The sequence below is a fragment of the Protopterus annectens genome, chromosome 2.part0 (assembly GCF_019279795.1).
Source record: "Protopterus annectens isolate FY-2018-M chromosome 2.part0, PAN1.0, whole genome shotgun sequence".
NCBI lineage: Eukaryota > Metazoa > Chordata > Ceratodontiformes > Protopteridae > Protopterus > Protopterus annectens.
This window is the reverse complement of record NC_056728.1, coordinates 188,850,039-188,869,738: the sequence shown is the minus strand read 5'-3', so window position 1 is coordinate 188,869,738 and position 19,700 is coordinate 188,850,039. Positions and strand designations below refer to the sequence as shown.

General features: G+C 44.1%; 1 protein-coding gene across 3 annotated transcripts in view; it reads left to right on the top strand.

The window, feature by feature from the left end:
• RAPH1 (Ras association (RalGDS/AF-6) and pleckstrin homology domains 1) overlaps positions 1-19,700 on the top strand; it is a 2,904,638-nt gene that overhangs the window by 261,577 nt on the left and 2,623,361 nt on the right. The window lies entirely within an intron of this gene.

Below are 19,700 nucleotides of genomic sequence, written 5' to 3'. Positions count from 1 at the left end.
CATTCAGGTTTTATCTCTTTAAAAACTACTACACAAAAATATTAAACTAACTACTACAGATTTAAATATTGCGTACTGCACCCACCATCTGCCTTTAAACATTAAAAAAATTAAACCACAATATATTCCCATTTTAAACTAGTACAAAAGTCTCAAAATAACCACTGCACAGATTTAAATACTACATACTACATCCCCATCTACCTCTAAACATTAAAAACTTAAATAAAGCACACTATTCCCATTTTAAATAACTAAAGCCACAAAATGCAATTATCTACTTACCACTCAGTTATTGCTGGGCTGGCTGGCTCCCTTGCTGGCTGGGCTGGCTGGCTCCCTTGCTGGCTGGGCTGGCTCCCTTGCTGGCTGGCTGGCTGGGCTGGCTCCCTTGCTGGCTGGGCTGACTCCCTTGCTGGCTGGCTGGGCTGACTCCCTTGCTGGCTGGCTGGGCTGACTCCCTTGCTGGCTGGCTGGGCTGACTCCCTTGCTGGCTGGCTGGGCGGGCTGACTCCCTTGCTGGCTGGCTGGCTGGGCTGACTCCCTTGCTGGCTGGGCTGACTCCCTTGCTGGCTGGCTGGCTGGGCTGACTCCCTTGCTGGCTGGCTGGCTGGGCTGACTCCCTTGCTGGCTGGCTGGCTGGGCTGACTCCCTTGATGGCTGGCTGGCTGGGCTGGCTCCCTTGCTGGCTGGCTGGCTGGGCTGGCTCCCTTGCTGGCTTGGCTTCAATGCTGGCTTCAAGTTCAATGCTGGCGAAAAATTCAGATCTTTTGTCCGGGCTGCTATAGAGCTTAGTGCTCTACAGCTGCGACCTTTATGGGGCTCTTCACAAGAAGTTCCCGCCCCCTACAAATAGCTGCAGCCAATTACTGTGCTGCATTACCACCCGGACCTAGCAGAGAATCCCTCTAACTGCAGGTCCAGGTGGTGACGTAGCCGCATTGCCGTGGAAAAACCGGAAGTATTTTCGGCTTTTCCGCGGCAATTTTAAAATGCAAGCGCAAAGGGGAAAAAACGGGACTTTTAAAGTCCCACGCTTGGTGAGTGCGGGAAGCAGGATGAGAGCACTCAAACCGTGAGTGTCCCGCTGACAACGGGACGGGTGGCAACCGTAACTACTTTGAGGAAGCAGGTAAATTACTCATGATATCACAGGCAAATCTGCATGACATGTCAATCATGCATCATTTGCATGCTACATCATGTCCATTAGGCATGTCGATCACTATGGCCAAGCCTGTTCCTGGGGGGTACTGTTGTAAAACATCACTGTGAAATCTGAGGATAGTTTTAATCGTGTTAAATAATGTAAAGTAATAAGTACATTAAACACCTCAAAACCAAGAGCTTGCAGCCAGTAATTGGTTGATTTGAGCACTCAAGTCATTGCAGTACACATTTTGAAATCCTGTGTATTGTACATAATTGCTTGAGCTTCATGTCCAGATTACCACAGATCAAGTCCCATACTATATTCTTACAAGATATAGGGTCCCCCTGTGACCCCGGGAACTCATAACACATATTTATACTTACTGGAGATGCTCACCATTCAGCCCAATACTATATTCATGGGTGACTTTAACTACCCTGTTATAAAATCTAAAGTCTAAATTATGCACAACTCCAGACTTGAAGGGCCAGAGATTTCTGGACTTGGTCAGCACAAACACTCTAGACCAGATAGTCTGTATGCCCACTAGGAGAGCAAACGTAATAGATCTGGTCATCACTAATGTGGGAGAATGCTGTCCCACCTCAAACCTGTCATGTTATCTCTGGTATGGTTGGACCATAAAGCTGTCTCCTTTGAAGTAATAATAAAACCTGGGATGCCTGAAACATATAAAAATTATTTTAAGGCAAACTTTCAACTGTTAAGTGATAACCTGGCAAAATTTCAAGCCACCCCCCCCCCCCCCAAATCCCTGGGAACGCTGCTTCCTATGCAAAATTGTTCACAGAGATCATATACAGTAATGTTAATAGATGCAAAGATACAGCTGTGTCTACTAGGAATAAGTACAGCACAAACTCAAAATAACACCAGGTAGAATCCCAACAGCAGTAGGATCTTTAATAAAAGGAAGAAGGTCAGGCAAAACTTAGGAAGTATACCACCTAACAGGATAAAAACTCTCATCAGTCTAAGCAACCAATTTGGAGGGCAAATCAAGTCTATTAAAGCCAAATTTGAGGTAAAAGTAGCCCCACGTGTCAAAGACAGCAAGTCTTTAGTTATGCCCCAAACCTCAAAGGCAGTACACAGCAGTTTGCAGAACTAATTATAAACAGAACCACCTACACTGAACCAGAAGGTATAGAAAAGTTATTGGCTGTCAAATTCAGCTCCGGTGTTACCCCCAGTCAGCCCTCAAGAACATACCCCTTCCCATCTATCATTTATAGAGCAGGTCCTTAACACACTCTCCAAGGCCAAGAATACCCCACTGATGAGCCCAGGTAATATCCCAGGTTGCCTCCTAAATAGCAAGTAACATGTCCTATCAGGAACACTAGAGTTACTATTTAACTGTAGCCTCCAGATACTGTTCCCTGCAATTGGAGAACTGCAGCAGTCATCCTGCTGTACAAGGGCAGGCCATTTACAGATTCATAAGTCTGACTGGTCTCCTATTCAAAGCTATGGAAAGAATTATGGAAATTATTAACAATGACATAGGAACTCTACAGACTGTGAATCCAACCCAGTTTGGTTTTGTCAAGGGCAGATCATGCTTACTCAACTTGGTGGATTTCAGGAAGGTCATGTAAGCAGTGAATGATGGCGAGGTGATGCATGCTGCCTACCTTGACCTGACATGACATATGATATAATCATCTTGCTACATCAATGTAGACTAACTCACTGAATTCGATATAAACTTTTGTGTCACCCACTGGATAGCTGGGTGACTCTTTGGTATTACCGAAGAAGTTGGTATAGGGGAGTCCACCACTCCAGAGAGGCTGAACACTAGAGGAGTCCCTCGGAGCTATGTGCTACTTCTCTGAAGTCAAAGATAACATTAAGGGCCTCTGGCTGACCAAAGCTGCACACATTTGCCAACTGAGTGCAGTCTTAGAATTACAACTGGAATCTCCACAGAGGTTGCATCCAAAAAGGATAGAGGGAGTAAGCAAGATGCCCTCCAGAGATAACCTCATAGCCCTATTCCTGTACTAGTATTCCTACAAACTACTGAGAGGCAGTCTATGCCTGGCATACAAGGCATTTGTGAATCCCACTCTGATGGATGTTCAGCATATCTGAAAAACAAATAGCATCAGAATTATCCACTCTAGGGATTTGGGCAGTGCAGGGTCAAGTATGTGCCTTAGAGAATACCCATTCCCTGGAACAGGCTTCCTATCCATGTGAAGCTGAGCTCTTCCCTAACCTAATTCAAGCATAACTTGACCAGTGGATGAGGAGTCCGAAATTTACCCCTGATCTGGCACCTAAGTTCCTAATGAACAAAGGCAGCTGCTAAATGTTTGACCACCCAGGTTCTAGTCTGCATATGTGCCCTAAAATAATCTTAAGGTACCTAAACTTGTCCGATACATTTGGGATGGATGGCTAAGGTTAAAAAGACCCTTGTAGTCGTTGGCACTTAAGCTCATAGGTGTATGCTAGGCTATGATTTAGGCCTAACAGTATGATGGGTGTAAGATTTTACCTTGCTCCTCCTGTGCTTTTGTATTTGTTTTCCAGGTTACTTACACTGGTCAGGCCTGACCATATACAGGCACATCCTGGGTCAGCGATCATTCACAACTGGAAAATATTAGCTTGTTTTTCTTATTTTCCTTACACGGATAGGCATATTCAGAGGTAAATAAGTTAAGTAACTGAAGTAAGTTTATGCAAAGATTCTTTATCACTAATTGTTGTTTTTCTTTCGGCTTTTCCCGGTTAGGGGTTGCCACAGTGGAACTCCGGTTCACTAATGATTGGCAGTTGATTTTTATGGTGCCGAGGTGCCAGCCCGACGCCCAACCTTCCAACAAGGCACGCCCATTCACGCAGTTACTTACTTATCCTTCTGGAGACACTGAGTTTTCTTTTTCATCTCTATCCCTGTATGATGTGCAGTTTGTTGCTTTTGTCTTTAAATGTACTGTCATAGTGGTAAGGGGAGGATTTCTAATCCATTGTCCTGACTTGTACCATCTAAATGATTTGTGTTTTCCAGTTAAATTAGCAGGACAGGCCATGGCAAGTCAAATGTTTGTGTACTGAAGATCAGTAAAGAATACATACGTAGTGTTTATGTAATGTTAGCATGATTTAGGTGTATTTGTACAGGTGAATTTCATGCAGGTAAGTGACAGACATGATATTTTTCAGGTGTGACATGTCCACTCGACCGCAGGGAGGACATGCAGACTCCACACAGAAGGCACTCCAGCCGAGAATCGAACAGCAGTACCTCTTTCTGTGAAGCGACAACGCTACCGCTGCTCCACTGCGGCTTGTTCTTTATCATTAATTGTATGGGGTCTAATTTCTAATGATCTATCCTTCCAAAATATAAGAAAGCATTCCTCTTTTTTGGCCTTCTGCTGTGTTTTTTAAAGATACATACTTTGATTTTTTTTTTTTTTTTGTTGGTTTAATGCTAGGTTAAGCGGTATGGCAAATCAGCTCAACACAGGTCAGACAGCTGTCTCTGTAGAACTGTATCCAGACTACTGTATTCTTATGTGAGTTATTTTATGGTAAACTAAAACAAAGCATTCTTGCTGCTCTGTATAGAATGCTTCTTCCCCTGATCTCTGTTCACAAACAGCCTTCATCTCCAAAAGAGCTTTATGAGATGGGGACAAGCATAAGTACCTCACTTCAAGGCATCTCATCATCCTTCCACAGGGTCTTGTGTCACATATTTGTGGCAACATGGTCTGAAACTACATTGTACACCTGGTCAGTGGTAGCATCTCCCTACACTGTCTTAAGGCATATCACTGCCTGGCAATGCATCTTGCCTAGAGAGAAACACAAACTGTTAGTGCACCTTAACAGACTATGCACTGGGCCAGGAAGCTTTTCAAATGACATAAATTGAAAAAGATATGAAAATTAGCAAAGTAGTAATAATGACTATGAAATAAGAGTATATTGTAAATTACATGCTTTCTGGTGAGGTACAAAGGTACACTGCAGGGAGTAGAATTAAGTCCACTGTTGGATTTATATGTTGCCTGTTACTTATCCTTCTGGAGACACTGAGTTTTCTTTTTCATCTCTATCCCTGTATGATGTGCAGTTTGTTGCTTTTGTCTTTAAATGTACTGTCATAGTGGTAAGGGGAGGATTTCTAATCCATTGTCCTGACTTGTACCATCTAAATGATTTGTATTTTCCAGTTAAATTAGCAGGACAGGCCATGGCAAGTCAAATGTTTGTGTACTGAAGATCAGTAAAGAATACATACATAGTGTTTATGTAATGTTAGCATGATTTAGGTGTATTTGTACAGGTGAATTTCATGCAGGTAAGTGACAGACATGATATTTTTCAGGTGTGACATGTCCACTCTGACCAGTGTTAACAGTGTAATCTGAAGTAGTTACTTCATTTGTTCTGCAACCTGTGGGTATCCGATCCGATCTCTGATCCGAGCCGGCAGCTTTACTAGCTAAAAGATCCAAGCTCTTAGCTCCTCCCCTTACCCATAATCCCCTGCTACATACTCCCTTTCCCCAGATCTCGTTTGCCGCTGCTGAGAGAAGCTTCAAGTGAAGAGCTTTTAGGCGTGGGTGAGAACTTTCTGGTTTAAAAAAAAATGTCAAAAGTTAGACTTGAATACTTTTCGTTGTGTGTGTGTATTAGCACCCTAGTCATGTAGTAGTATTAGTTTAAAAATCTTTTGGTAATTTTTTGTCTTAATTTTTATTTCCCTCCCCTTAGTGTGTGAGTGTGTTCTGTATTATGGCTGAAGGGCCCAAAGCCATATTCTCCACGTGCACTGAGTGTGGCCATAAGCTTTCCCCAGCTGATGACCACACTCAGTGCGTTCTTTGTCTGGGGGTGGCCCATTTGTCCACCAGCTGCCAAATTTGTGCAGCTTTTAACCCCCGGGCCACCAGGGATAGGAGGAATAAGTTAATCCTGGCGGGATTATTACCACAGGATTCTTCTTCCTCCTCTCCCTCTAAGGCACACGCCGCGACTGTGGCCCCCGGGCCTTTGGAACCCCCTACCCTGTCTGGGACTCAACCTCCCTCAGATTCTCAGGGTCAGGGGGACTCTTTTTCCTATAAAGAGAAGAGGCATAAAGAGAAGCATAAGAGTCACAAGAGGCAGGCTGAGACTCATCACTCGGCCCCGCCATCTAAAGTTACGAGTCCCTCCATGATGGCCTCCAGATCCTCTCCCTCTCGGCTCAGTTCGCCATGTTTCTCGCTGAAGCCAGAGGAGGAGTACCGGTCTCCCTCGAGGTCTTCGAGGCGGCCCTCCCGGCCCACCTTGACGACCTCTTCTAGATCGACAAGGAGCCTGACCAATGTGGACATGGATTGGATGATGCGTCAATTTTTGCAGACTCAAATGCAGATGATAGTGCTTCTGCCTCCTCCCCCTCCGGGGGGGAGAGCAACCCCTTTCTTTGCCCCGATAGCTCCTTCTCTGACCCGGTTTGGGGTCTCGGAGTAGTTTGATCCGGGCCATTTCGGAACCGGGGAGTTGTCGGCGCCAACAGCACCCGTTACTTCGACGCCGACGTTGCCCTCGAGCTTGTTGGATCCTAGCTCTCGGGGCCGAGAGCCGAGCGTCAGATCCATGGGGGTAGGTGTGTCTTCGTATCTGTTCAAGTCAGAGCACGCTTCCGTCCCTGGTCCGACCGCTTCGGCTCCAACGCCGATCCCTACCTCGGAGCCGAGGAGGCTGCTTTCGGAGCATGGGGAAAGCGGTTTGCCTTCAGCATTCGAGGTAGTGGAGAGGGTTTTGTCGAGATCTTCCAGATCCCCGGTCCGGGTGTCGGATACACCCACCCCCCCCGATCCATCTACCTCCTGGGTGCCCTCCCCCCCCCGGCTGACCCCCTGGTAGACCTAATTACTACCAGGGCGTGGAAGGAACCGGACACCGTGGAGCCAATTCCAAGAAGGCCCGATAAAATTCTTAGCCCTCCCACGGATAGGCAGGCTTGGTCTAAGGGTTCACCAGTGGATGCCATGTTGGTGGTGGCTGCCACGAAGAAGGAACTCGCACAGGAGAGTTCCTCGGTCCATCCTCCTGATAAGGAATCTCGGACGTTGGACCGCATTGGAAAGCGGATGTTTGCTTCAGCCACCTTCTCTATAAGGGCGCTGAACTACATGGCACACGTCATCAGACTCCAGCGAGACTTAAAGGAATATGCTGGAACTCCCCCAGAGTCCATGACGGCCGAGGATAAGAGGACTTTCTCGACTCGCATGGCCACTCTGAAATCTATTTCTAACACTTCTATGCGGCTACTCTCCCATGCCATGGAGGGAGCCGCTAGAGCTAGCGGAGCAGGGGTTGCCTTGCGGCATCACGCCTGGCTCCGCCTTTGCGATTTTGCGGAACCCTTCAAGGCATCCTTCATGAACGCACCCTTTGACGGCTCTTCGCTCTGTGGCAAAACCGTCTGCGAGACGCTGGTCCAAAGCGAAAAGGACGGGAAGACGCTGTCTGCCATCAGAGTCTGCTTCTCTAATCCCCAATGATCCTTCTCTAGGAATCAGAGGGGACAAAAGAAGATGTGGTTCCGGAAGTCTCAGCAGTCCCGTCCAGCTTCGGATCCCTCATCCTTCAGAGGCAGAGGAGGACAAGGTGGATGCTGGCCCAGAGGCAGAGGGTGGGCCACGTAATTTCGGGTCTACAGAACTGTTCTCGGACAGGCCTGCGCAACAGTCCTGAGGGCTTACCTGGCTGTCCCTCTCTGGAGGCAGTCGGGGGGCGTCTGTCGGAGCACCTCCAAAATTGGGAGTCCATTACGACGGATCGGTGGGTGCTTCGAATCATATCCAGAGGTTACACCATTCCCTTTCTAAGTCTTCCCCCTCCTGCGAAGCGCCTCCCCGATGTCCCACCCGATCAAAGGGAGGCGGCAGCTTCGGAGGTTTCAAAGCTGCTAGAAAAAAGAGCCATCCAGCACGTCCCCCCAGACCAGTTCGGATTAGGCAATTACTCCAGGTTCTTTTTAGTGCCAAAAAAGACGGGGGACTTAAGACCAATTCTAGACTTTTCTTCCCTGAACCTGTTCATTCCCAAAGAAAAGTTCCGGATGGTCACTCTGCAATCAGTTCTCCCCCTTCTTCGGGAGAACGACTGGATGTGCTCCATAGACCTCCAGGATGCGTACTACCATATTCTTATGGACAGACGATCCAGGAGGCTTCTCCGCATTCGGCTGGGAGCCAGTCATTATCATTTCAGGGTTCTTCTGTTCGGCCTCATTACAGCCTCCAGGGTGTTCACCAAGGTCATGGCAGTTGTTGCAGCCCACCTGAGACTCCAGGGCATTCAGGTCTTTCCTTGCCTGGCTCCTCACCTCCTCCAACAGGCATCAGCTTTGTTCTGCCAGAGACTACTTTCTCACTCTTGCCTAGCGTCTGGGCATTTCAATAAACCTCCAGAAATCCTTCATTCGTCATGTACAGGTTCTGGAATTCATGGGGGTCAAAATAGATACTCGCCTCTCTCAGACCCTCTTAACATCAGACAGATTGAGCAGTTTGTCACGTCATGTTATGGCAATTCTTCAGTCCCCAGCCCCATCGGCAGAATTAGGCCTGAGAGCACTGGGCTGTATGGCGGCAGCAATCAGTCTTTCCCTGCACGCACGTCTCCGAATGAGAATTCTTCAATGGACCCTTCAGGTCCAATGGTTTCTGTTGCTACACCCCCTAGACACTCCTATTCCCCTGAGCAAGGTTTGCAGGGGCTCCCGTCTCTGGTGGCTTCATTCACGGGAGCTGCAGGAAGGGTGACCCTTCGCGATGCCTCAACCCCAAGCCACGTTGACCACAGACGCTTCTCGCCTCGGGTGGGGGGAGCATGCTCTGGGCAGAACCGTCCAAGGCACGTGGACTCCCTTGGAGACCCCTCTGCATATCAATGTCCTAGAGATGAGGGCGGTGCTTCTAGCGTCGCAAGCTCTTCACGACCTTCTTCCCTTAGGGACTATTGCAATACAGACAGACAACATGGCGGTAGTCTGGTACATAAACAAACAGGGAGGAACCAGATCTTATCCCCTTTGTCAGGAGGCCATGAGAGTTTGGGAATGGGCGATATCCACCAACCGTTTTCTGATAGCAACGCACATTCCGGGACGGTCCAATGTTCTTGCAGACAAGCTGAATCACTTGATCCTCACACCTTACGAGTGGTCTCTGTACCCGTCAGTAGCGAAACAGATTTTCTTCAAGTGGGGTCTACCTTGCTGCAATCTTTTTGCTTCTCCGTCAAACACGAAGTGCAGCGAGTTTTTCGCTCTAATTCCCCCACCATGGGAGAGTCGCAGAGACGCTCTGATTCATGCTTGGCCACCCGGTCTCCTCTATGCTTACCCCCCTCTTCCTCTCATGACGAAGTTCCTAGAGAAAGCCCGAAGGTTGGGGAGCAAAGTTATCCTCATAGCCCCATTCTGGCCTCTCCAGATCTGGTTCCCTTATCTGCGGTCTCACAGTGTAGTTCCTCCTTGGATCTTGGATCCCATCCCAGATCTGATTTCGCATCCTGCAGGATTGCAACCCCCAAACCTGGAAAACCTCAAGCTCGCGGCTTGGTTGATCCAGTTCCATTGATGGCAAGGACTCCCGGTATCTCCTCACCAGTGAAAGACATTCTGGTAGTAGCGCACAAACCTACTACCAGAAAAATTTACAGTAGTAAGTGGAAGCGTTTTTCTATCTGGGCTACAGACAAGGGTTTAAATCCCTTTACCCGTCCCTATCCCAACTGTTCTGGAATTCTTGTCATATATTTTGCATCAAGGAGCCAGTGCATCTATGGTTAAAGTACAGTTGGCAGCCATCTCTCATTTTCACATAGGAGATGGGCTGGGATCGTTGGCTTCAGCTAAAATATGCAAAACGTTTTTGAAAGGAATTTTTCTGCTGAAGCCACCAGTTAAGACTGCGGTTCCACCATGGGACCTGACATTGGTTCTGCAGGCATTAACGAGTCCGCCCTTCGAACCGGCCGCCTCGGTTCAATTAAAATTTTTATCCTGGAAAGCAGCCTTTCTGATCGCTATTACATCAGCCAGGAGGGTCTCAGAACTTCAAGCGCTTTGCATGAGACCCCCTTATCTAATTTTTCATAAGGATAGAGTGTCTCTCAGGACTAACCCCTCCTTTCTGCCCAAAGTGGCCTCTGAATCAAATATTCATCAGTCGATTAATTTACCAGTATTTTTTCCCAACTTCCAGAACAAAGGGGAATATAAATTATACACATTGGACGTACATAGACAACTGTGTTTTTAGTTGGACAGGATGAAGGCTACTCGTAGGTCTGATCAATTGTTTGTGTCCTTTGCCAAACCTCCTTTAGGAAAGGCTATTGCCAAAGTTACTTTAGCAAACTGGATTTCGCAGTGCATCATCCATGCTTACTTAGCCTCAGGGAAAACCTGCTCCTTCCGGAGTCCATGCCAGTTCTACTCGTTCCATAGCTACTTCTGCAGCGTTTTGGTCCAGAGTTCCTCTGGATGATATATGTTCAGCAGCTACTTGGTCCTCTTCTCATACATTCATTTCTCATTATAAGTTGGATATGATATCCAGGAGTAGGGCTTCCTTTGGCTCCGTGGTGCTGTGGAATATCCTTTCTTGAGGACCTCCCAGGGTTTTTATTAGGTAGCTGGGGACTCTGTCCCACAGGTTGCAGAACAAATGAAGTAACTACTTCAGATAAAGAAGTTATGTACTCACCATAAAGTTCCATCTGAGTAGATACTTCATTTGTCTGCAACCGACCCCCCCTCCATGCCCCCTATCCAGTATCGTGCTTCCTGACTATGAATGACATTGGTTCATGCAGTTAGGCAGTAGGTTATGGTACTTGGTCGAGAGTCTTGGTTGCTAGTTTAGGCAAACTCGATCTGGGGAAAGGGAGTATGTAGCAGGGGATTATGGGTAAGGGGAGGAGCTAGGAGCTCGGATCTTTTAGCTAGTAAAGCTGCCGGCTTGGATTAGAGATCGGATCCGATATCCACAGGTTTGCAGACAAATGAAGTACCTACTCAGATGGAACGTTATGGTGAGTACATAACTTCTTTTTTTATTCCCTGCTAGATGACTAACAAAATTGCTAGCATAATTTGGGCAAGGCATTGTTGTAGCAACAAGATGCATTGCATTTTCTAAAAACTGATAGTTAATTTGTAGCTCATTGTAAAATAAAGCTTTTGCTCTCATTTGCTTTCTGACTTCAGTTTTTATCTGATTGTATTCTGCAGGTAGGAGATGCAAATGTAGAAACTTGGTCTTTGTCCTTATTTCTGCTAGCAGAGGGGTGCAGTTTCAGTAGACCTTGATGGTATGGGAAGGGTTGTTTGATTTGTTAATCACAAGGATATGTTTACAGTTTTGAATTCAGTGCATTACCATTGTTTCTTCCTTTCCATATGTAACTGCATATGTCCTAGTATTTCAGAAGAGATACTGAGCATTGGATGCCAAACTGAGTAGCCACAAATTACTGCCATTTGCTTTTTTGAGGTTGTTCAGAACAAAAACTCTCCTTGCTGCAGTAGAGCAGACCTGATTATTAGTGACCCAAAGCTGCATCAGTGATGTAACATGACCATGCTTGCTTTGAAACATTTGAGGTGATTGTTGGAGTCAACATGAAACATCGTTTTGAAAGTTAAGCATGACTGCTTCTGTGGGTTAAACATGCATCTTGCCAAGTGTTATGGCCAGTAGTTTCCATCAAGTAGAAGATGAGTGTACAGATAGTGTTGTAGGTGCATTATATTGATACCAGCTCATTGCGGCTTCCTTCCCTCTGTGATTTTGCAGTACAGGTAAAACAAATGTCAGTAAACTTAAATTTTATATTGTATTACTTTTTCTCCAACTTAGAGTTTGTAGGTAACATTAAACTTTAATTCATGTTTCAGAATTCATTCTAAATGATGATTATTTTACATTGAAGTCTTGATACATTCCCACTGTTAGAATCTCAGGAGCGAGCTAACATCACCAGGAAAGTGCCAGCTTTGACTGTAAGGTTTTAAAAGATCTGGAGAACCTAAGGCTGCAGCTATGCATACAAGGGTCATGTATGCTTTGGTACAAACCAACACACTTTGATTATAAGAGTGGATGTTATTTCAAGTTAAAAAGGGGGATTCCAACGACATTGAGAAATGAGGCACATCACCCACTGTAGGATTTTGGCATACCTAGGAGTGAGTTTTGTTGTCTTTGCTTTGTAAAACTTTATTTTGGGGGTAGGGGTGTCTTGTATTTGGATAGAGATCTAGAGGTGGCTTGTAGTGCAGAAGGAGATGACTGGGAATGCTTTGTAAAGTTAAAAAGGGCTCAAAACACTTAATAGAAGAAACTAATAAAGCTGTGTCAGGGTGAAACTCCATTGAGAAGCAGGAGCAGTTCTCCGCCTACCACTTTAAACCGCCAGCTCTGTTGATGTAGAGTAAATTTTGACTATAACCCCAGGGACCAGAGTTCAACTACACACAAAGACGCATGAAGCTGCTATGCCTGCTGGCATTTCTTTGAGGGGAAGAAGGGCAGAGAGCCTGTGTCTGAGCAAACTTTCATGTTCAAGATGTGACCAGGGGGTCACAGAATGATGCTGTTTAAATGGGGGGGCTGGGGGCTGGACAAGGATTACATCACACAAGTATGATTGTCAGTCACAAATCCATTGCATACTGCTTCCTGGATATTTTGACCATGTTCTGATGGATTATAAGGATTTAACCTGCTAAATCAGCCTCTGTGTGGGCAGCAGTAGTGGATTCCCAGGTATGCTTCTTCTTGCGTCACCTATCTGCACCAGTATGAGACCTGCTTGAAGACCCTAGCCTGGAGGAGTTTAACTCTGGTCAAACTGCACAAATCTATGATATTAGGTTCATGGGTATATACTAGGCTAATAACCACCAGGTCCTTTATAAGCTTAGCCATGCAATCCAACCCAGTTGTGTCGCTACGTAATATGGGCATCTGTTTGGAAGGGGGTATGTTAGGAGATTGCTAAAGATTTAGTGTGGGGGTATGTTAGTTAGGGAATATTTACTGTCAGCCTGTGTCAGAGACAGTAAGGTCAGACCAGGGGTGAATTTTTGATATCCCATCCAATGGTCAAAGTTCCATTTAAATAGGGTTAGGGATGGACTCTGGAATAGGCTCCCCATCCATGTGAAGCAGTGTGTTAATCCTTTGAGATGCATGTCTCACTGGCGTGGTCTATTTGTGATGCAAGCAAAGTTTAAATCCTTGGATCTAGTGTTTCTGGTGCTATTAGTTTTGCGAATTTGCAAAAAGTCATCCATAGCTGCATGGCTCAGTGACCTTTAGGAGACTGAGTATAGAGATGGAACTTAGGACAGTGTTTTAATACCCTGGATTCTCTTGGTAAAGAACCTCTGTGGGTGTTCAGACTGTTGCATATGTGTGGTCAGGTACATGCTAATGGGGCATTGTTCTCGATGGGTCTGATAAGGACTGAGTGAAGTGGTGCTGTAACTTCCTTGGACCAAAATGTCATACCCTCATTTATAAGTTCGATAATGTAGAATAATTTTCTTACTACCTTGACTACATTTTGGTCAAAGGTCAGTTTACTGTCTGCATTATGTTCCCAGATTACTAACTACTGTGTCATCTCTTAGGGGTTTCTTATTGATGGAGTAATTAACCTGGAATGACTTTTTCAACAAAAGGTACTGCAGTGCACTTATTGGCATTTAATTTTAATCTATGTTTTTGGCATTAGCCATTTGTCTGTTAGACTCTGTTGTAGAATGTTAGTGTTGTGGGGGGAATCTGTGATGGCTCCCAATTTGCAGTTGTCTGCAAACTTGGTGAACAAGAGGCTTTTGACATTATTCTTGACCTCTGAGAAGTAGATGCCAAATAGGAGCAGGCCTGGCACTGAGCCCTGAGGAACTCTTCTTGTAGCTAGCCCCTTGGTGGAGGTGGTCTCACAACTCCTGACTTAAGTTCTTTTTGAGCCAAATGGCAATCCAGCGAGTTATATAAGGATTTGAGCTTAGGTCAGTGAGTTTGTCGGCAATACTGGAGGGAGAGTATTTTATTAAATGGTTTAGCCAGGTCTAGATAGGTGGTATGAGCCATTTCCTCCACATCCATTGCCTTAGTGATCTTTTCAAAGAAGTCTACCAAGTTAAGTAGGTAGGACTTTGCTTTGACAAGAACAAACTAGGATGGGTTCCAGTGTGTCTGGTTGTCAGTGTCTTTGTTGATCATTTCCATGATAATTCATTCCATGGCTTTGCATATTAGATCAGTCAGACTAATGGGCCTGTAGTGGGTCTGTTGGTGGTTTGCCATTGAGGGATAACGGTTGTAGTCCTCCATTCACATGGTACGCATCCTCAAAAGAGGCTGCGTACCATTCAGATGGTACGCAGCCTGTTTTGAGGATGTAGTTGAAAAGTTACTCGTGGTCTTGCTAGGTCAATTTTCAAGCTGTTTAGGAGGCAATCTGAGATATTGCCTGGGCCCACTGTGGCTGTGTTTTTGGCCTTATCAAGCACCGTCAGTTCCTGCTCCCTAATAATAGTTTGGGGGCTTATGCTGTTAGGGATTTCATGGGGTGAGGCAGTGGGAGAGCAGGGAGGTGAAGTTAGAGCTGAATTTGTCAGTCAGCAGATTTCACTGTCACTCTGCTCAGTGAAGGTGGTACCAGTTGCCACCAGTTCAGCATACTGCTGTGTGTCACCTTTAAAGTTTTGGACGTAGCTGTCAAAGGCCTTATGGTTTTCTTTAGTCTGAGAGGCTATCTTGACCTCTTAATTGGTCTTATTGCATTTAATTAGTCCTCTTAGTTTCCTGTTTAGTTTAATTGGTGAGCTCTTGCCATCATGAGAGTTGCCGTTTCTGATTTTGGCCATGACTTTTTTCCTTTTGTTATATACCCCATTAAGTTTAGGATTCCACCAATGTGGTTTGTTTTTGAGGTTTGTTTTGGGCTTTCTTCTGGTGGTTACAGCAGCCTCTATGCAGCCATTTACATGTTTTTACAGGGTTTATGGGACATTGAATTATGGCTCTCACTTAATAAGATGTACTTTGCTTTAGAATAGTTACTGTTACAGGTTTTGCTGGGTTTCCATATTTATTTTAATTTCAGAGAAGACAGCTTTGTGATCCAACTTCACCAGTGAGGATGTGACATGTTGGGGGAAGTGCTTCTCCCATATTGGTGAGTGCTAGACCCAATATGTTTGATCTTCTGGTTGGAGTGTGCACTATCTCATCAAGGATATTTGTGGTAAAGTCCAAGAAACTGCAAGTTGGAGGCAGTGTATGTTTCCCAGTCTGTAGAGGGGTTGTTGAAGTCTTCTATGAATGGGGTATTTGGCTTGATGGTGAGTACCTCCAGCAAGTCACATGTTGTGGGACTCTTTTGGCATAGATGGTGACCTATAACTTGCTAAGATATGGTAGGGAACTTTATCTATGGTGATTTGCAAATGGATGAACTCCAGGGCATCATCTCTTTTTAAGCAGTCTGTAGGTATATCTGTTGCTAATGTAGGTAGAGACACCTCCACCTTTAGTCCCTGTCTGTGCGGCTTATGGCCTAAATGTTTGGAAGGCACTGAAGCCTTGCACTGTAAGTGTATATTCTGCAGCCTTAAACCATGTCTCTGTAGCGGCACAGTTGTCTGTATTCTCCGGAGTAAGGGTAGCTTGGAGGGTGTAGTTTCTTGTTAAGGCAGTTTACATTGAGCAGTAATGCTTTCAGATTCCTTTTGGTTTTATTTGCTAAGCTGGTAGTTTTGTCAATTAGGTATTGCCTAAAAAAGTGGGGACTGGTACTTATTCATTGCTTAAAAAAGAGGGGACAGGTACAAACCATCCTTTGGCAAAGCAACGTGATCTATTAAGTATGCCCTTCTGTGCTGACAAAAATTGAATCCTCCCAGAATGACAACAGAAACTAAGCAAATTTTAATCTTATTTTTTTTGATCATACTGTGGCAACATCCTTGAAAAAGCAAAGTACTGGGGATATGGCTCAGGAAAACAAATGCACAAAACTGTTAAATTACAAAACCTTTCATCAGTACTACTTTAAAGTGAAATCGTATTAAAGATGAGTACTTTCGTTCAGTGGTTAATGAACTTCATCAGATAAAGGTTACGCCAAAAGGACATGCATTACTTTTCAATGCAAGGCACATACCTGCCTGACACACCCATTAAGTAATCTGTAATATCACTGTACAATGTAGTCCAGCGAGGTACATTTACACCCACGTGGTCTGTGATAGTCATACTTGTACCTGTGGTGTATAGACTTGAATGCATGTGTAACTTGGCGGATTCTGGCTTCACATAAGCAACTAACTCTACTTGTCCAGTCTGGTGAGTGGTGTATCTGTGTATCGTACAGTGGAGTCCCCTGTGGCAAGAGTCCTGGATAAAGTATTTGCTTGCCTTACGGGTTTAGTTCTTGGGGGGGGGGGGTATATTAGGTGTAGATGTATATGTGTAGTGTTTGGTGTTGCTTTTGATGTGTGCTTTAGGGATTGCTGAGAATAATTGTCATTTGTAGGCTTAGGAGGTCTTCGAGGTTTGTGAAGATTGCTTTTTTAGTGCCTCAGCATAAGATGGTCTGTGTGTGGTAGATGTAGTTTTTCTTGACAACCTTGTTTGTAAGCAAGATTTTTGCCTCCAAGAAAATTGTGTATGCAGATGTATCACATACTGCCTCAGTTTCTTTAAGGATTAAAAGGTAGTCTGTGAACATGACAGTTCTAGCATTGTCTCGGTGCTCAGTCATTTTTAAATAAATTCTGAAATGAGTATTTATAAATAAAGTTTTTAAGTGTTTTATATATATATGTGTGTATATTAATATTTATATTGATATTTATGAAATATTTATGTAATATTTATTGGATAGGTATTGGTGAAATAATATTAAGTATGATGGAAGTTTGTTATATAATTTTACATATATATATATATATATATATATATATATATATATATATATATATATAAACATTTTTTGATTATTGTTCGTAGTAACATATTATTTTCAGTTTCATATTAGATTATGACCCAATGGCCTTTTCATTTAGAATGTGTAAAAAAGTGTAAAATAATTGCGAAGTATAATGTAAAATAATGCATATTTCGTTTATATATTCATTTATTAGCATGATTTTTCTTATAGTTTTAAATTAGTATTTTTGCTTGCGTATATATAGCTTTAAATTTATGATTGATTGTGTGATGTCATAACTTAAATCAGTATTTAAATGTTCTTTAATGGCGTGCTTCTGCTTCTGATGAAGTCTCACTTAAGAGATGAAAGCGCTTAAATGGTTAACAATAAAAAAGGTTTTTAAATGGTTTAAATGGTTGACGTTTCTTGGATTATCCTAGCAGAGTTCGGCATTTATTGTTTTTGTTTTCGGTGCCCAGTCTGCCAGGCTGGCCATGGGGACATTTGGAAATTGCATATCCATAGTTTCTGGACCTGTATTAGGGTAAGTTATTATGGTTTGAGGACTGGGTTATACAGAGGTTTCCTAATGTGATCTCTAGGGTTAGGGTTTAGATTTGGATAGTGCAAAGATATGGTATTAGTGCTTTTAGACATGCAAGCTAGCTGCTCTAAGCTTAACTCAGTGCATTGCCTCACTAAGTTACAGGTTGCAGTCCTAACAGCAGTAATAGAGGTAAACTTTACTGTCCAAGTGTTTGTGCCTGTACGGAGCACTGTAAACTGCCACTGCACAGTGAGCACCTCCATGTAAATGTGCCTAATTTATAGCAGCAGAAAAAAAATCTGAAATCTAACTCCTGAGTGCTTTGACCAGTAAAAGAGTACACTCTGGGCTCTTCTGGATTGCTCTCCAACTCCGAAAGACCAAGATAAATGATCTGGTCCTCAGTGTGAAAACAAAGCAAAAAATGAATCCTTAAGTACAGTGCAACAACCAAGCAATTTTTGTGCCTATATCGCTGTACATCAAGGCAATTTAAATGCAAACAGCGTAGAAAGTAACATTTAGAAGACTGGTGAGTTTTGCACCAAAAGTACTTTAAAAGCAGTGAAATGATAGTGATCAGTTCAAAAATGAAGTGCAATTGCAATAAATTTAATCTAATAGCATATATTTGCTTGGATGACCGTGAATACAGTGGAAGTGTTCCATAATCAAAGGCAAAGATGACCAGCTCTGCTGATCTCTGTGGAATGAGCACAGAGCTGCACAAATGCACCTGATTTTATGGGCTTTGAGAAGCTGTCCTGCCACAGAATTCAGTCAAGCCCACATCCTATAGAGTTAAAAAAATATATATATAGGAACTTTCATTTATGCAGTAGATAGTCACTTTTTCTTGATTTTTTGATGCTGGAATATGATTCTAACCTCCCCTTGGCCTCCAGCTGATGTAATTCAGTACTTTCCCATTATCGCTGAGAAGATTTGATGTATCCCAGTGCAGCGTCACACTTGTTTCATAGGGATTATTTTGTTTTATATCCAATCCTTTCCCTGCTCCCACATCTGTTGCACAGTGATGTAAGGCCATTAATGAATATCTATTGATGCATGTCCCTGTACGTATAAGCTTAAGACTCGTACCCCACCTGCTGTCACCAGTGGGGTATCATTCCACTTAGGATAGACAAGATGGCAAAATACTGCTACTTTTCTTTTTGTTGCCCCCCCCCGGCTGGAGATTTAGGTGCCAGGCTGACTAGTTAACGCCAAATCGCATTGATTGCAGTCGGGGCTTTATCATTCTGGTTCACAGAACCAGTTTGAGAAAAGTGATCTACTTGCCTGTATGTGAGAAGTGTGTTAGACTGCAAGTGCCTTTGCTAGTCATGCATATCTTCATATGTATTCTAAGTTGCACTGACAGGGATATTTTGATTGGTCATATGTGTTCATCTGTATATCTAGTTAGATGACTAAGGCTGTGCAGGACATCTGTGTACTGACTTAAACTGGGAAGACTTGTGTGTTTGGTCCTGTGTGCTTACCTATATATGTACAGAATCAGATTGCAAGGGAACTGTTCCTCTGATCAGGCTGTGTTTACATGTGAATGTATACAGATCTGAAGTAGTTTACTTCATTTGATCTTCAACCTGTAGGAATACGGATCCGTATTGGATCTGAGCTGGCAAAGATTACCAGCATCAGCTCTGAGCTCCAGACTCCTCCTCTAACCCATAATACACCTCCCTTGCCTTCCATCCCCAGATCTCGTTTGCCGCAATTTGTGAAACTGCGTCTCCAGAGCTCCAGCTAGTAGGGTGATTTTTGGATTGTAAGTTTCCTAAAGTTTTCTGTTTATTTAGCCATTTTAGATTAGTATAGGTACCCTTTCTCCTCTCCCATCGCTTTGGTGTCATGTGTAGGCTTGTAGTAGTAGTTAGTCTGTTGTACCCCCCCCCCCTTTTTAGTCAGTCTAGCGTGGTGAGTGGGTTTGTTGTTAGTTTATAGGAAGAAAGTTTTTGT